The sequence below is a fragment of the Capra hircus genome, chromosome 9 (assembly GCF_001704415.2).
Source record: "Capra hircus breed San Clemente chromosome 9, ASM170441v1, whole genome shotgun sequence".
NCBI lineage: Eukaryota > Metazoa > Chordata > Mammalia > Artiodactyla > Bovidae > Capra > Capra hircus.
Genome location: NC_030816.1, coordinates 47,472,761 through 47,488,172, shown reverse-complemented (window position 1 = coordinate 47,488,172; position 15,412 = coordinate 47,472,761). Strand labels below are relative to the sequence as shown.

Here is a 15,412-nt window from a genome sequence, read left to right as displayed (position 1 = left end):
TTTTTTTTTTTTCTTTATTGAAGTAGGAAGGTCACATTTTAAGCATCAGAATCATCAAGATAGGAATAATTCGGGGCATCATTAGAGATCCTGATCTAAGCTGACAAGGAAATCTCTGCATTTCACTGTCATCATCCTGTTAGGGTTTACAAATACACCAAACCTTCCTTAAAAGTGCAAGGCAAAAAAAAAGGGATAAGGTTCAGATAAAAGTAATTAAAATTTTTTCTTTAAAGCAGAATTATTCCCTCCCCATGTTCTACCAATGTCAGAGGGCTTTTATTCAAAATTCATTTTTTAAAACATTTTTAATTGGAGGATAATTGCCTTACAACGTTGTGTTGGTTTCTGCTGTATGATCCAAACCAGCCATAAGTATATATATGTGGCTCTTTCTTGAACCTCCCTCCCACCCACCCCTCTAGATTGTCACAGAGCACCAGGCTGGGGTCCTTGTGTTATACAGCAGCTTCCCACTAGCTATCTATTTTACACATGGTAGTGTATATATTTCAATGCTCCTCTCTCAATTCGTCCCAAACCCGCCTTCACCCGCTGTGTCCGTAGGTCCATTCTCCACATCTGTGTCTCTAGTCTTGCCCATAGAGGGGTCCCAGAAGAAGAAGAGAAAAACAAAAAGTATATCGGTATTAGAGAATTTAAGAGAATTATTGTCAAGCAAACTTCATCTTGACTCTTAAGTGATTTAAGGATTTTTTTTTTTCATTTGAAGAAATAAATATCCTTCAAAGGAAGAAAGGTCTTGACCGCATGATGGATTTCCCATTTCAGGCCAAGGAGGGAAGAGGCACTATACCCCCTAGTAGAGTACTATACTTTTTATAAATTACAGTGCATGTGCTTTCTATAAATGAATACATTTTAGCTTTCCTCGGAACAGAAATTGCTTTAATGTTATAGTGAGACAAGTGATTTTCTTTTCTCTTTTAAAAGGTGCTTTATACGTTAATGGGTTTTTTGAAGCCTGTGTAAAAACTGGCTTCCCTGAGACAGAGAACTTCACAACGTTTGTGGGGCATATTCTGCCACATTTCACAAGAGGTCTTATTGTTTAAATTCTTATATCCTTATGTCATCTGTGAACAAACGGCCTTATTGTTCATTTGAACATGTCTTCATAGGATCTCTGGTGGTAGGGCTGGTGTTGTTGTTTGCATTTTTTTCCTCATCAAGTCAGAACAAAAGTCTCTTTTTCTGCAGCACTGGGAACTAGGGAATGTGGAGTGTGTGGCAGCTGTTGTCAGTTGGAAACACCAAAACGATCCTGTTAAGTGAAGTGCTAACATTAATGGGCTGACTTCTGACAAGGAAATCAAGATCTCTGGAAAAGTTTCTTCGACACAGCAGACTTCAAGGTAATGCAAGATAGATGCACTTCATAGAACAGTTAAGACTTATCCAGTAGGGGACTTCCCCGGTGGTCCAGTGGTTAAGAATCCACTTTCCCGTGTAGGGGATGTGGGTTCAGTTCCTGGTTCAGGAACTAGGATCTCACATGCTGTGGGTCAGCCAAGCCGGGGCGTCCTACGGAGCCCAAGTGCCACACCTAGAGAGAACCCTGTGTGCCGCAACGAAGACCCAATACAGCCAGAGATAGATAAATAATAGAAAAGACTCATTCAAGCTCCCCTGGTGGCTCAGTGGTGAAGAATCCCCCCGCCAATGCAGGAGACAGGTTCTATCCCTGATCCAGGGAGACCCCACAAACCTCGGAGCAACTGAGCCTGTGCGCCACAGCTATCAAATCTGTGCTCCAGAGTCCAGGGGCTGCAAGGACAGAAGCCCTCATGCCCTAGAGCCTGTGCTTTGCAAGAAGAGAAGCCATTGCAATGAGAAGCCTACATGCGGCGACTGGAGAATAGCCCCCTGGCTGCAACTAGAGTAAAGCCCTCGCAGCAGTGAAGCCCTAGCACAGCAAAACCAAGTTAATTAATTAAAAAAAAAATCATCCAGTAAACTTAGAGGTGGGCCTTTTTGATAACGGACCCAGTTCCTTCCAAGATGTGTTTTCCTTGGGAGATGCTCCATTCAGAATATTAGAGGCAAGATACCAGTAGTCTTTGGGGAAAACATAATCAAGGGGAGAGGTGGTGACGATGGCAAGATCATTCATGGGAGATGCAGCAGGACCCAAAGCTCAAGTTCATTATATTTCTCAGAACTAAGAATAGCTTCTGAATGAGGATTCACAATGCTCCACAGACCTATTTCTCCTAAGGAGCTCCCCCTGTCCCTTTCCAATTTTAATGTAAAAAAAAAAGAGAGAGAGAGACTAGGCAGGAACAAAGGAACCTCTACAGATTGGAGGAGCATCTAAACCAGCCATGTTTTAGGTACTGTTAAACACCTTCCATCAGAATTCAATTCAGAAAAACTCAAAAAGTATACTTTGATAGCATGCTGCATCAAAGGCTGGGACAAAGGAACATGTCATATGTGTATTATTGGGCCCAACAATGAAACACATGGCATCTCCCAAACGATGGCATGGATGAAAAGAAAATAGAAGACATAAGGTACACACTACCGTCAAAATGGACATAATACAAAGGAGGAAAAATTCTAGGAAATTTATTTAGGGAGAGACTCTCATTTCTCATATAGTCCCAGACTTTTTGTGTCACTTAAGCAATGTCTGTAAGCACAGTCCTCGTGTGCTGAGGATGACAGATGATGCTAAGACATTTTATATTATGCCTTTTATACTCAATGATTACTTTAGAATCATCAACTAACAACATTAAAAAAAAAAGTCATTAAAGTGGTGGTACAAAATCACTGCAGATGGTGACTGTAGCCATGAAATTAAAAGACACTTACTCCTTGGAAGAAAACTTATGACCAACCTAGACAACATATTAAAAAGCAGAGACATTACTTTGTCAACAAAGGCCCGTCTAGTCAAGGCTATGGTTTTTCCTGTGGTCATGTAAGGATGCGAGAGTTGGACTGTGAAGAAAGCTGAGCACCAAAGAATTGATGCTTTTGCACTGTGGTGTTGGAGAAGACTCTTGAGAGTCCCTTGGACTGCAAAGAGATTCAACCAGTCCATTCTAAAGGAGATCAGTCCTGGGTGTTCTTTGGAAGGAATGATGCTAAAGCTGAAGCTCCAGTACTTTGGCCACCTCGTGCAAAGAGTTGACTCATTGGAAAAAGACTTTGATGCTGGGAGGGATTGGGGGCAGGAGGAAAAGGGGATGACAGAGGATGAGACGGCTGGATGGCATCACCGACTTGATGGACGTGAGTTTGGGCGAACTCTGGGAGATGGTGATGGACAGGGAGGCCTGGCGTGCTGCGATTCATGGGGTCGCAAAGAGTCGCACACGATTGAGCGACTAAACTGAACTGAACCTTACATAAAACAGAAATATCAACCATCTTATCATGAACCAAGGTTTCTCCTATCCGCCCTCAAAACTAGTTTTCCAAGTATCTTGGTTTTACTAAGTTTTATGCTTGGATGAACAAAATAAGATTGCAACGATGGCTACAAAATAAAGACTAAATTGTGATGCCCTGATATTGACGGGAGTATTATTTTGGAAAGAATAAAAGTCAAACTCAAGAAATTATTTTCACTGCTATCTGCATTTTCTGTTTCACAAAGCTTGCTTAAAATTTGCTGTTTGGAAGCCTTTTAGAGACTTTCTGTAGTATACCATGCATTCTCCTTGTTAACAGATTATCAGAGACACTTATCAGGTTTACTTCACTAAAGACAAAGTGTAACACGGATTTAAGAAAGTCAGAATAGATGTAGTTTTACATCTCTATCCATTCAGAGAGGACATCTGCTTTCTGATTAAGAGGCAACCGTGTAACTCCAGAGCGCTTGGTCTGGCTTTTTTAAGAACTGGCACTGGAGGTCAAAGTGGACAAAGTCCCCAGAACACCTCCAACATGACCAAGAAGGCAGTCATATAATTGATGCTCTTATGTTCTCCTCCTAATATTTTCCCCCAAAAGTGAAGCCTCACTTCACTGCAGGGGAATAAAAGAAAACAGAAGAAGTGAAAAAAGTTTTTTTTTTTGCCATAAACTGCACTTGAGGAATCAACTCTTCTTCACTTGGAACTCTTTCACGAAATAAAATATTAGGCGCAGGTACAATTTGTTGCCCTTAAGGATGGAAGGTGATGAAAGGAAAGATGTGTTAGATGAGGATGAAAGAAATGCATGTCTCTATGAAGCCAGGGGTGGGGGAAAATAAAGCAATATTACAAACATAAGAATGGTTACATCCCCCTAATGTATTGGGTTGGCCAAAAACTCCATTCGGTCTCCATAAGCTGGTATCAAATAACCTGGACGAACATTTTGGCCAACAGAATATTTTTGGATCAGCCCCAAAATAAGACAAGGGCTAGATCATAGATGAACGTGTAGTATCACCAACTACAAATGACAAGAAAGAGAATCTAGCACTAGCCAGTTTATACAAATCAACTTGCATTTACTCCCTTGTGGTCAATTGAAACCTATACCCCAGGAGACATGACTGCTTTCACATGTACCCATTTGTAACCTCTGAAAACTAATTAACAAAGGAGGACACAGAATCTCCAGGTATAATGGAAACCGGTGACGTCCACCCCTGCAGCCAGCTCTGTAATATCTTCCGCAGGGTGCTGACAGCCTTCTCTTCCTGCCTCTCATTCCAGCACAATGCCTTCAGGTCTGTCTGAGTAATGTAATTTACTGGAGTGGAATTCCCTTGATACCCCGTGTAGCACTTGGTGACAGTATCATTTATACTCCACAGTGTCGTGGCCTGACACTGATCCATCGGCCCTTGTGCCTCATTCGCAGCAGAGTGAGCAATTTCACCTTCCACGGTGCCCTTCTGGGGGTGCGCATGGACAAATTTACTCCATTCAGCCCTAATTACAAACCTTGGTTGAAATGCTCTCATTAGATTTCTATTTCTCACTCCAAATGTCAATCCGATTGAAAATGCCGATTTTCCTGAGGATTCATCCATTAGCAATAAACTCTAAAGCATTCCATGACTGAGTGCATTAAACCAACAACATGGACATGCACTTAAAATACATCATTAGAGCAAATCTCCATTGCAAATGCTTTACATTATTCAACCAAAGGAATAATGAGCCCAGCCTGGCCAGTACCCTCAAATTGCACATGAAGGATAGGTTAAAACCGGCTGTTATGAAGGAAGAAGCAGGCGGTATATCAACGAGATGAATTTCAGAATCTCTCTCATCCCTTATGAAGGTGTGGGAGGAAATCAGACCCAGAGCCTAATTTATCACCTCCTTTTGCCCACCATTTTTGCAGAAACTTCAGTCTGTGGCAAAGCACAATAAGACAGGCAAAGATAATGGGGAGTGTGTGTGTTCATGGAGGGGAGGGAAGCTGTATCTGTGATGCTAGGAACTTGTTAGTCTTCTAGAATTATTTGCTCTGCCTGAAAAGCATTCTTCCATTTCACTCAACAGAAAAAAAAAAAAGTGGAAAAAGCAGCACTGTCTGGATGCACTGAAAAAATATGGGTACCATCCTTCTTTTTAAAAAAAGTTTATTTATTTTTAAGTGAAGGATAATTAATTGCTTTACAGTATTGTGTTGATTTCTGTCAAGTGTCAACATGAATCAGCCATAAGTATTCATACGTCCTCTCCCTCTTGAACCTGTTTCCTGCCTCCCTTCCCCATCCCATCCCTCTAGGCTGTTACAGAGCCCTGGGTTGAGTTCTGAGTCATACAGCAAATTCCCATTGGTTATCTATTTTACATATAGTAATGTATGTTTCCATGTTACTCTCTCCATACATTCCACACTATCCTTCCACTGGCAACCTCCCCCCACCCCCTGCCCCACCAGATTCATAAGTCTGTTCCCTGGGTACCATTCTAATGAAAGAGAGGTTTTGCCCGTTTAGTCAATCTGAGAAATGTCTGCAGCTCACTGGACCGATAAGAGTCCCTAACACGAAAAATCCAGAGAATCCAGGGATGATGCTAACATATATACTACAAATCAAAGGTTGTACCCGTGACTAAAGTGGTAGGACAGATCATGAAAAGGAAAATTTGGAGAGAAGAATTTTTTAAACTATCAAAATACATCAATTGATAAAACCAAGCCATCACTGCTTTATACCTGTACTGTGTTTTAATTCCTTAGCTTCTTAGTCTCATTTATCACTTCTTGTCAGGTCCCTGGTGAGGCCAAGTCAGGGTGCAGTCATAATGTATTTTTTTAATTTGATAAATGAAAAAACTGAATCCCAGGAATGTCGTGGAGGAAGCTGACGAATCTGATGTATGTAATCTAATGTAACTAACTCTTCACATTTAATATTAAAGGTTAACCAAAAAGGTTAAGTGGACTTCGCTGGTGGCTCAGACAGTAAAGCGTCTGTCTACAATGTGGGAGACCCAGGTTCGATCCCTGGGTCGGGAAGATCCCCTGGAGAAGGAAATGGCAATCTACTCCAGTACTATTGCCTGGAAAATCCCATGGACAGAGGAGCCTGGTAGGCTACAGTTCATCGCAGAGTTGCAGAGTCAGACACAACTGAGCGACTTCACTTCACTAAAAAGGTTAAGTGGTACCTACAATGATGACCTGATTATGAAATACACAATATATTTACTTAATGAAAAACTTTGGTGGGAAGAAAAAGACTCCTAGAAGGCTAGATATACATTACATTCAACAGAAAATAATTTGCAAGAATACTAAAAAGAAGCAACAGTAATTGTTTTCTGCTTGTCAGCATCTGGTTATCTACAGGATTGATCAGTAACCAGAATGACAACAGATGTGATATTTTCTACAGGGAATTCCACCACCATGGAAGCTAATTGCTCCTCAAGTTTTGCCCATTCCCAACTGAAATACTTAAAACCTTCCTTGATTACAACATTAGCACTCTCTCTTTCATGATGTACATCAGCAGGTATTACAGTGAGTGTGCACAGATGTTAGAACTGAAATATTCACGCTGAAATAAATTGAGTGGGAAGGCAAAAATAACTGATTATGCTCAACACAGTGCTCACCTTAAGATGAAAGAGAGGCTTTCATAGTGCTAATTTAATGGCAAAATAAAAAAACCGAGACCCCAAAAGCAACAGTAGTAGCCTATGAAGAACCAAATTATTTGTAAATGACCTGTAGCCTTCTGATTGAGAAACAGTGGGCTAACAGGACAATCTTGTGTCCATTTAATTCCAAAATGTGTACTCCAAGCAGAACAGGGAACCGCCAAATGCCCTGAAATTCTCCACCACATTCGTATGACGCAACAGCATGAATAAGCATCACCACCATCCTTTTACTGAGTGCTGGCTCTGTGCTTCAAGTATGTTATCCCATTTATTCCCCACCACCACCCTCTGAGGTAGGCACTCCCCCTGTGTCAGTTTTTAATTAGACATCCAGGCCTAGGAGAGGTTCAATAAAGAGATCAAGGTCAACAGGTAGCTAAGTGAAGATCTGATGCTGAAAAAGTCCTCTTTTTCTCAAAGCTCTGGTCTCACATTAACCATCCCTCCTCACCATCTGCTGTGCCTGGAGACAACCAGTGGGGAATATGATTTGTAGTCTTCAGTTTCCAGAGGCTTCTGGAATGACTGCCCTCTTGACTCATCCTATTTCCCAAGTGACATCAAACTGAAAGGCTTCAGCAGACACTCTTAGCTTGCAGACACCCTCATTCTTTGGAAATGCCACAGCACTCAGCCAGTAGCACGGGGACAGCACCATGGCTGGGATCACGGAGTTGCAAATTTCCCTGTGAAGGTTGACACTACTTCTGTCTGGTATTTCCTGTAGCCACAGACAGACACGATACCCCTTACTGTGGTTGCAGGAGACTTGGCTGGCAGATGAAGGGGAGTTTTCACTTGGTTAACTGCCCCTCCGACATCTGTGCATACAGCAGGTCTGTGCCCATCCCTGGTCCCCCCTCCCCAACACCCTGTCCCTACACAATCAAAAAACCTCCCATCTCTCTGCACCACCACTAAGGAATCCTCCCATTGCTGTTCTCTGGGTCTACAAGACACAACTTTCTAACATTGAGCCAAAGAGATGGATGTTGTTAAACGGCATTTCAAACAAGGCAATTACTTCTCAAAAAATGATTCAAGGATCCTGTCACTATTTCTTGCAACCTTCTGCCGACACAATTTGCTTATGTATGAGTTGTGTCTTTCTTTCTTCAGGAGGGGAAAATGCTGATCAACTATCACAGGTAGACACACAGTGCCCAAATGTGGCTGACTTTTTGCTGCTTAAACAGAGAGATGCATTTATTCCCCCCAACGCACCACTTACCAGACAGATGCAAAGATGCGGGCAAGCCAGTCATCAGAATTAACAGAGTGATTGTGCTTGCATTACATATTCTGATTTGTATGAATCTTATTTTTAGCCATGCACAAAAGGGCAATAAATGGAAAATCTTATTCTAACCGCTACTTTTTCTGGGCCACCCACACTGCTCCACCTACCGCACAAGTCCACAAATGTGAAAAAAGAAAAAAGAAAAAAAAACCCAACCCAGGGTTCGTCCTAACAAGGGATGCAAAGTGGCTAAAATATGTGACATTTTTTCCAGTTAGTGTTTGTACTTTCATTCTTTTTCTGTATCAGGACTTTCAGGGAAAACAACGTTGACTTATCTCTGGGCATTTTCAAAGACTCCACGGTGGCAGGGCAGACGGTGCTTTGGCAAGCGTGATCCGCCAGGCACCGCCACCACCCTGTCACCTGCCGCCTGGCAACCGGCTTCCAGCAAAGAAACATACCCCCCAAACGGTTCTGTAAATTCAGGCAGATGATACGTACAACATCTTGTTTTGCAACAAGGACGGTGTTTTAAAAGTTCCTCAAATGAACAAAGGGACATCATAAACGTAAACGTTTCTAGAACAGAGAAGGCTGTCAGGAATGATCTTGCCAAAGTTACAGCAATAGTGCTTATGCTAAATCTGCTCTTGGGGTGCTGAGGGCCGGCACTCTCCCGGACACAGCATCTCCTTGCCATCTCCCTTCCCTTCTGTGCATTTTGTCTCTGTCTGCCCCATCCACTCACCCCCAAGTCCTCAGCTCACCAAACATGAACTCTCGCTGTCGAGCGGAGCTGCTGATGTTGAAAAAACCCACCTTGAGAGCAATAAGAAAAAAAAAAATTGAGGAAGAGGATGTTTCTGGGGCATAGAGAGGATAGAGATGAGAGTCTATTTTTGATCACCATCTCTTTAGACTTTTCATGAAAAGTTAAGTTATTCAAGTCCCAGGGTACCAATCGGAATGCCTGTTCCCCTGAACCCTCCGCAAAGCACAGTAGCAAACACACGCAGACAGGGATTAGTATTTAAAAGTCAGTTCCACCAAATAATGAAGACACGAAAAGAGTCAACACTGAGAAAGGCATCTTTACCTGTGCGCTTGCTCATTATCCAGAAACTAGAGGAAATGCTGTCATCCCCGGTAGCTACTCGCGCCCTGCAGAGCTCACACCTTCTTCCCAGAGCAGTGCTGATGAGATGGATCAGAAAATCTTTGAGGGGTTAGAGTCCACTATCATCAGATCTCTGACTGCTGTTGTAAAAACACGGGTAATTAAGTGTTACGAAAAAGTGGGTCATCCACGACTGAGGTACAACCACACCTCCCCACACTAGACTCCAAATGACTGTGCTGTGACAGGGTGGGAGGGGTCTGAACGCAGCGAAAGCAAAACTTTCATGTGGTGAGCAGTGTTTTAGTTTTCACTGGTTTAGGTTAGAGAAAGTTAATCTCAATGTCAACTGCAAACCAACTAAAAGTTTTTGAAGTTTGACGACAAATGCTGGCTGTTCGTGTCACGGGAAATTTCAGAGACAGTGTCACAAACAGTCCGAGGGACAGTCTCAGGTTTCTGTGACATGCCTGTCGCTGATGAGCGAACGCCGTGACTCAGGGAAGTGAGGAGGTCAAATCGAAACCGAAGGTAGGGAACTGAGTTCTCAGTATCCACACAAGCATCTCCTTCTCCAAGGGAGGATCAAGGCACTGCAGACCACTTCCCACACTGGTATCCGACTCGGGCGTTCCACACAATTTACCAAAGCATCTTCCGACTGTCGTCAGAAGAAGGCATCTTTCGACTACTGTCGGAAGGAAGCCGAATATACACTGGGCTCGGCATGTTCGTTCATCTGTCACGCAAGAGCCATAGCATAGAAATTTTAATTCAAGTCAGGGCACACTGTATCCCTACTATATACTAGCACACAAAGGATGTGAAGGGATGCAGAGGGAAGAACCTAGAAAAAACTGCTTTTAAAGAACCTAAGGCTTGTACAGAGGATGATGAGACCTCATTACACACAATGTCTAATATGGATCATTTAAAAATTGTATTTTTTATTCTTCAGCTATGCCACGTGGCATGTGGGATCTTAATTCCTCGACCAGGGATTTAATCTGACCTCCCCTCACCCCTACTCCACCACATTGGAAACACAGTCTTAAACCACTGGATCGGCTGCCAGGGAAGTCCCCAGATCACTTTTGAAACATAAAAATCTCTTCCAGCAGCTGTTTACTATACATTTAATATTCCACTGGCATTAATGTCTGTGGATGACATTCCTAAAACTTTCCTCAGGCGACTCCTTTAACAATCCCCTTCGTTTTAATCTGGGTTTTGTTTCAGTGTTCAAAGCCCTTCTTAACTTTGGCTAAGAGTCAGGATTCATCCTGATCCAAAGTTGACGTACCTCCAAAAGGGAAGCACACAGATATTCAGCACAACCCACACCACAGACCGAACACCACACCAGAGGAATCTGAAGAGATGCTTCTCTAAAGAGGGATACCATAAGGAAGACTGAGCACCAAAGGACTGATGCTTTCCAACTGTGGTACTCGAGGAGACTCTAGAGTGTCCTTTGGACAGCAAGGAGATCAAACCACTCAATCCTAAAGGAAATCCACCCTGAGCACTCACTGGAAGGACTGATGCTGAAGCTGAAGCTCCAATCCTTTGGTCACTTGATGCGAAGAACCGACTCACTGGAAAAGACTCTGACGCTGGGAAAGATTGAGGGCAGGAGGACAAGGGGGTGACAGAGGATGAGATGGTGGGATGGCATCAGTGACTCAATGGACATGGGTCTAGCAAACTCCAGGAGATAGTGAAGGACAGGGAAGCCTGGTGTGCTGCACTCCATGCAGTCACAAAGAGTTGGACATGACTTAGTGACTGAACAACAACAATGACAAATGGTGCAAAGGAAAACTCTCTGGTTCATAGCACAGAAAGGACTATATTTGAATATAAAATCAGAATTTTATTGGAGTCCATATTGTTTGGGGTATGATTGGGGAATAGAGGTGGGGAATCCGGCTCATCAACCTTTCCCCCTTCCGCCAAATTGTCTTATAGTGTATCAATTACAAATTTTTATGTATCTAGAATACAACCAATTGATCTAACACTAAAACCATCTGGGACCACATTAAATCTTTCTTTTATCATTCCCAAGGCCCACTAGGATCTTGTAGGGTCACTCAAAAATCTTATTTATTGACAGAATCCAGAAATGAAAAAAAAGAAGTCAATAACAATTTCCACTTGATAAAGACATTGGTGAGTCTACAGAGGTATCTGTTCTTGTAAGAGCTGATGAATGGAATTTGAAGGGAGAAAAATAAGCAACTAGGAGATCACTGTCCTATAAAGTGAAAGTGGAGTCGCTCAGTCGTGTCTGACTCTTTGCGATCCCATGGACTGTAGTCTACCAGGCTTCTCTGTCTATGGGATTTTCCAGGCAAGAGTACTGGAGTGGGCTGCCATTTCCTTCTCACTGTCCTATAAAGTGATAACAAAGTTATCATCTCTGAATTCCACCAACCTGTGGGATGTCAGCAGTCCAGAGTACTGCTTGTCAATTTGGAATTAGTTGACGAAAGGAAAAAAGTCTGGAAAAACACAGAAAAGTAGAAGTTAACAGGTAGGCTGCATTTGGGTAGCTGGATTAAAAGTGACTTATTTTCTTTATTCTATTCTGCTATTTTATGCATTTTGTATCATAAGCATATACTACTGTCATAATTGGGAAAGTAAAGCTAATTCTACTTTGATAAAAGGAAACAATTCATTAGTTTCTGATCTGTTCTTTCTAGTCACTAAGAACACTTAATACATGGGATCTTTATAGTAACCTTGGCTGGTGACAAAGCAGACATAAAATACAGGGAAAATCTGCTAGAAACAATAGATTATATCTTCTAGTTAAACATGACAAGGACTCTGAGAATACTGCTACTCTACAGAGCTTTGCAGTGTCCTTCCTCACTCTGACCATGGTCTGGGTATGCTCCAACTGCCCCAGAGCTCCATGGGCCAGGGACCTCACAGTGGTCAGTTTAATGTGTGTGTCTTTGGAAGAGGGTAGCTATCCCTTCAGAGAAGGCAATGGCACCCCACTCCAGTACTCTTGCCTGGAAAATCCCATGGACGGAGGAGCCTGGTAGGCTGCAGTCCATGGGGTCTCTAAGAGTTGGACACGCCTGAGCAACTTCACTTTCACTTTTCACTTTCATGTACTGGAGAAGGAAATGGCAACCCACTCCAGTGTTCTTGCCTGGAGAATCCCAGGGACGGCGGAGCCTGGTGGGCTGCCGTCTATGGGGTCGCACAGAGTTGGACACAACTGAAGCGACTTAGCAGCAGCAGCAGAAGCAGCTATCCCTTGGGTTAAATCATGGCTCAGAGAGCAAAGTCACTTTGTTAGTACAGGCACATCCAAAAAAGAGCACACAAACTATTTCTAAAAAGCAACAGATTGGAAATGATTAAAAGAAATTGACAAACTATTTGTACTACAACTGACGTCATTTGGTGAGCAGCTCTGTCATCTCCATGGCTGAGTTGGGAACTCACAGTAAATACCTTTTGAAATATGGACATGTCTATTACTACGCTGGTTACATCACCACTACCTGTACCATTAGCATATATGCAGAGAATGAAAATTAATCTTGGTGGTGCCTTGAGCAGAACATGACTGTGAGACAGTATGTTACAAAGAATCACACACATTCTTTAAAAAAAAAAAACAGAATTGGCTTCAAAACTATGCCAATGGTTTCCTAATGACAATAAGAGCTAAATATATATGTTCATGAAGTTATTTTATATAACATTCTTATCATTAACATCACAACTTTGAGAGTGCCTCCAACTAGAATAACAGAATAAGCATAAAAATAATTATCTGAGATTTAAACTCTGGTACTGGAAAGGTGGTAAAAGCCAAAACTTGCATGTTTTCTCAAGAACAAAATGAATGGTATATTTTTCTATCCTAAGTCCAAATAAGACATGAAAATAGGTACAATAAAATCTAAGTTAACTACACTGTCTGGAGACAAGATCTTTTTTGATTTGTTTCAGTTTTCTGGGGAACTGACAGCTAAATAGAAAATGCTTTCTGTTCAAAATCTTTCCAAAGCAGTTTCTTTTTCTACTTATAAAGGATCTAACCATTCTCAGTGAATCAGCAGGTCACTGTTACCAGCTACAAATATCCTCCAGGGTGTATTTGCTAACTTTATTAAACCAAAGCTACCTTGTTTTCTGATTCTCTATCTCTGAAAAAGGGAAGTGGGATTTGTGCGGTAGGGTGGGGTATGGGGTGTGAGGGGGGTGGGGGTGCAGCGGTGGTGGGAAGTACCAAGCTAGTTAATTCAGGGTTCTGGTTAGTTGGGTTCCAGGTAGCTGAGCCATCACTAAATATGAATTCAGTGCCTGTATCCAGGTACATCTGATTCTCAGAGCCATAAAAGTCAATCAGTAGAGCCCCCAAAGGCTGGTCTTTGTTGGTTTTTCTCTAGCTCATGTCTTTTCCTCTGGGGACTGTGGTAGGCAATCTGTGTCAGGATGTCCATTTAAAAATCATGGTCTCTGAACTCCTGGGGCTGAACTTGTTTTGATTAGAATCTATATCCATGTTGTTTCAACTCAAGCTTAGGGTGCCGGTATCTACGTGTGATGTCAAAGATGAAGAAGCATTTACTTCTCCTCTCTTGAGACTTGCTGTCCTGAATTCTCTTTTCCATAAAAACATTTTAACTGTTTGGTATCTTAGCAGCTCCCTAAGCAACTGATTCCAAAACCTTTGTTGCTATGCCCTGTTCTCTAGCACCCAAGCAAAAAGCATGGAGAGTATTTCTAAGCAGGTTTGGGTTGGAAATGAGGGACTGATTTATATCCACTGTACTTCAACTTTGATGATTTTATTTCAATTCTTTTTTAGTTATACTTTTTCCTTGAGCCAAACACATACATAGACATTTATGTATGTATATATGTATATAATTCACACACATGCATTTATTATTATTATCTTTGAAAGTCGTTCAGTCGCATCTGACTCGTTGCGACCCCATGGACTGTAGCCCACCAGGCTCCTCTGTCCATGGAATTCTCCAGGCCAGAATACTGGAATGGGTAGCCATTCCTTTCTCCAGGGGACATTCCCAACCCAGGGATCAAACCCAGGTCTCCCGCATTGCAGGCAGATTCTTAACCGTGTGAGCCATTACGGAGGCCCACACACATGCATGCTCATATGTATAAATGATTCTGGTATCTTAAGGAGGATGTGGGATAACTCAGGACAGAAGTTTTTGAGCTCTTCGAAACTATGGATCCTTATGTACTGCTCTTTAGGAATTACAACCCCTAGTCAAACCTAAGGGTGGGGCCTGAAAAGAGTAAAGTAAAACAGTAAAGGAAAGGAGGTCTGAGGAAAACACGGCTACCTAGGCCCCAAGAGAACTCACTGATGGTTCTCCAAGGCTGGTTTTCTAGAAACACAGAATAAAAAGCAAAATCCACCTCCCTTCCCCAAATTAGGGCCCAAATGGACTAACTCAGTGGGTTCAATCCTTCTTATTCCTCACAGGCCTCCATGTTACTTCTACAGCTGTTCTGTGAGCTACGGGTGCAGTAATATCCAATATTACAGAGATTTGCTGATGGGGGATAAGCTACACTTCACTGGGAGAATGTCAAACATGCATTAGAGTGAGAAGCTCTGTTGCAGGAGATCTATTTGCTACTCATTTTCTTTCCAAGTTTCCACTTTCTACTAGCTTCACTCTGGGGCAAGTCCTGGTCCTGTCTTCAGGTCTGCCTCCAGTGCTAAGACCTGTCAACTCCCTCCACTATTCACGCATTCTGGGGTGTGGTACCCGGACTCATTAATGAAGTCATAATTCACAAGAACTGCAGCAGTCCCATGACTGGAGCACAGGGGTGTGCATGTCCTCTCCATCCCAGGAAAGCAGCTTTCCTGCATGCATACATGAGATTTTAGTAGATCATTTTTTAAGAGTACAGTTCAGTGGCATTAAGTTG

The 15,412-nt window shown here is 42.4% G+C and overlaps 1 protein-coding gene across 2 annotated transcripts in view; it reads right to left on the bottom strand.

The window, feature by feature from the left end:
- BACH2 (BTB domain and CNC homolog 2) overlaps positions 1-15,412 on the bottom strand; it is a 389,481-nt gene that overhangs the window by 147,954 nt on the left and 226,115 nt on the right. The gene's annotated exons all lie outside the window — the stretch shown is intronic.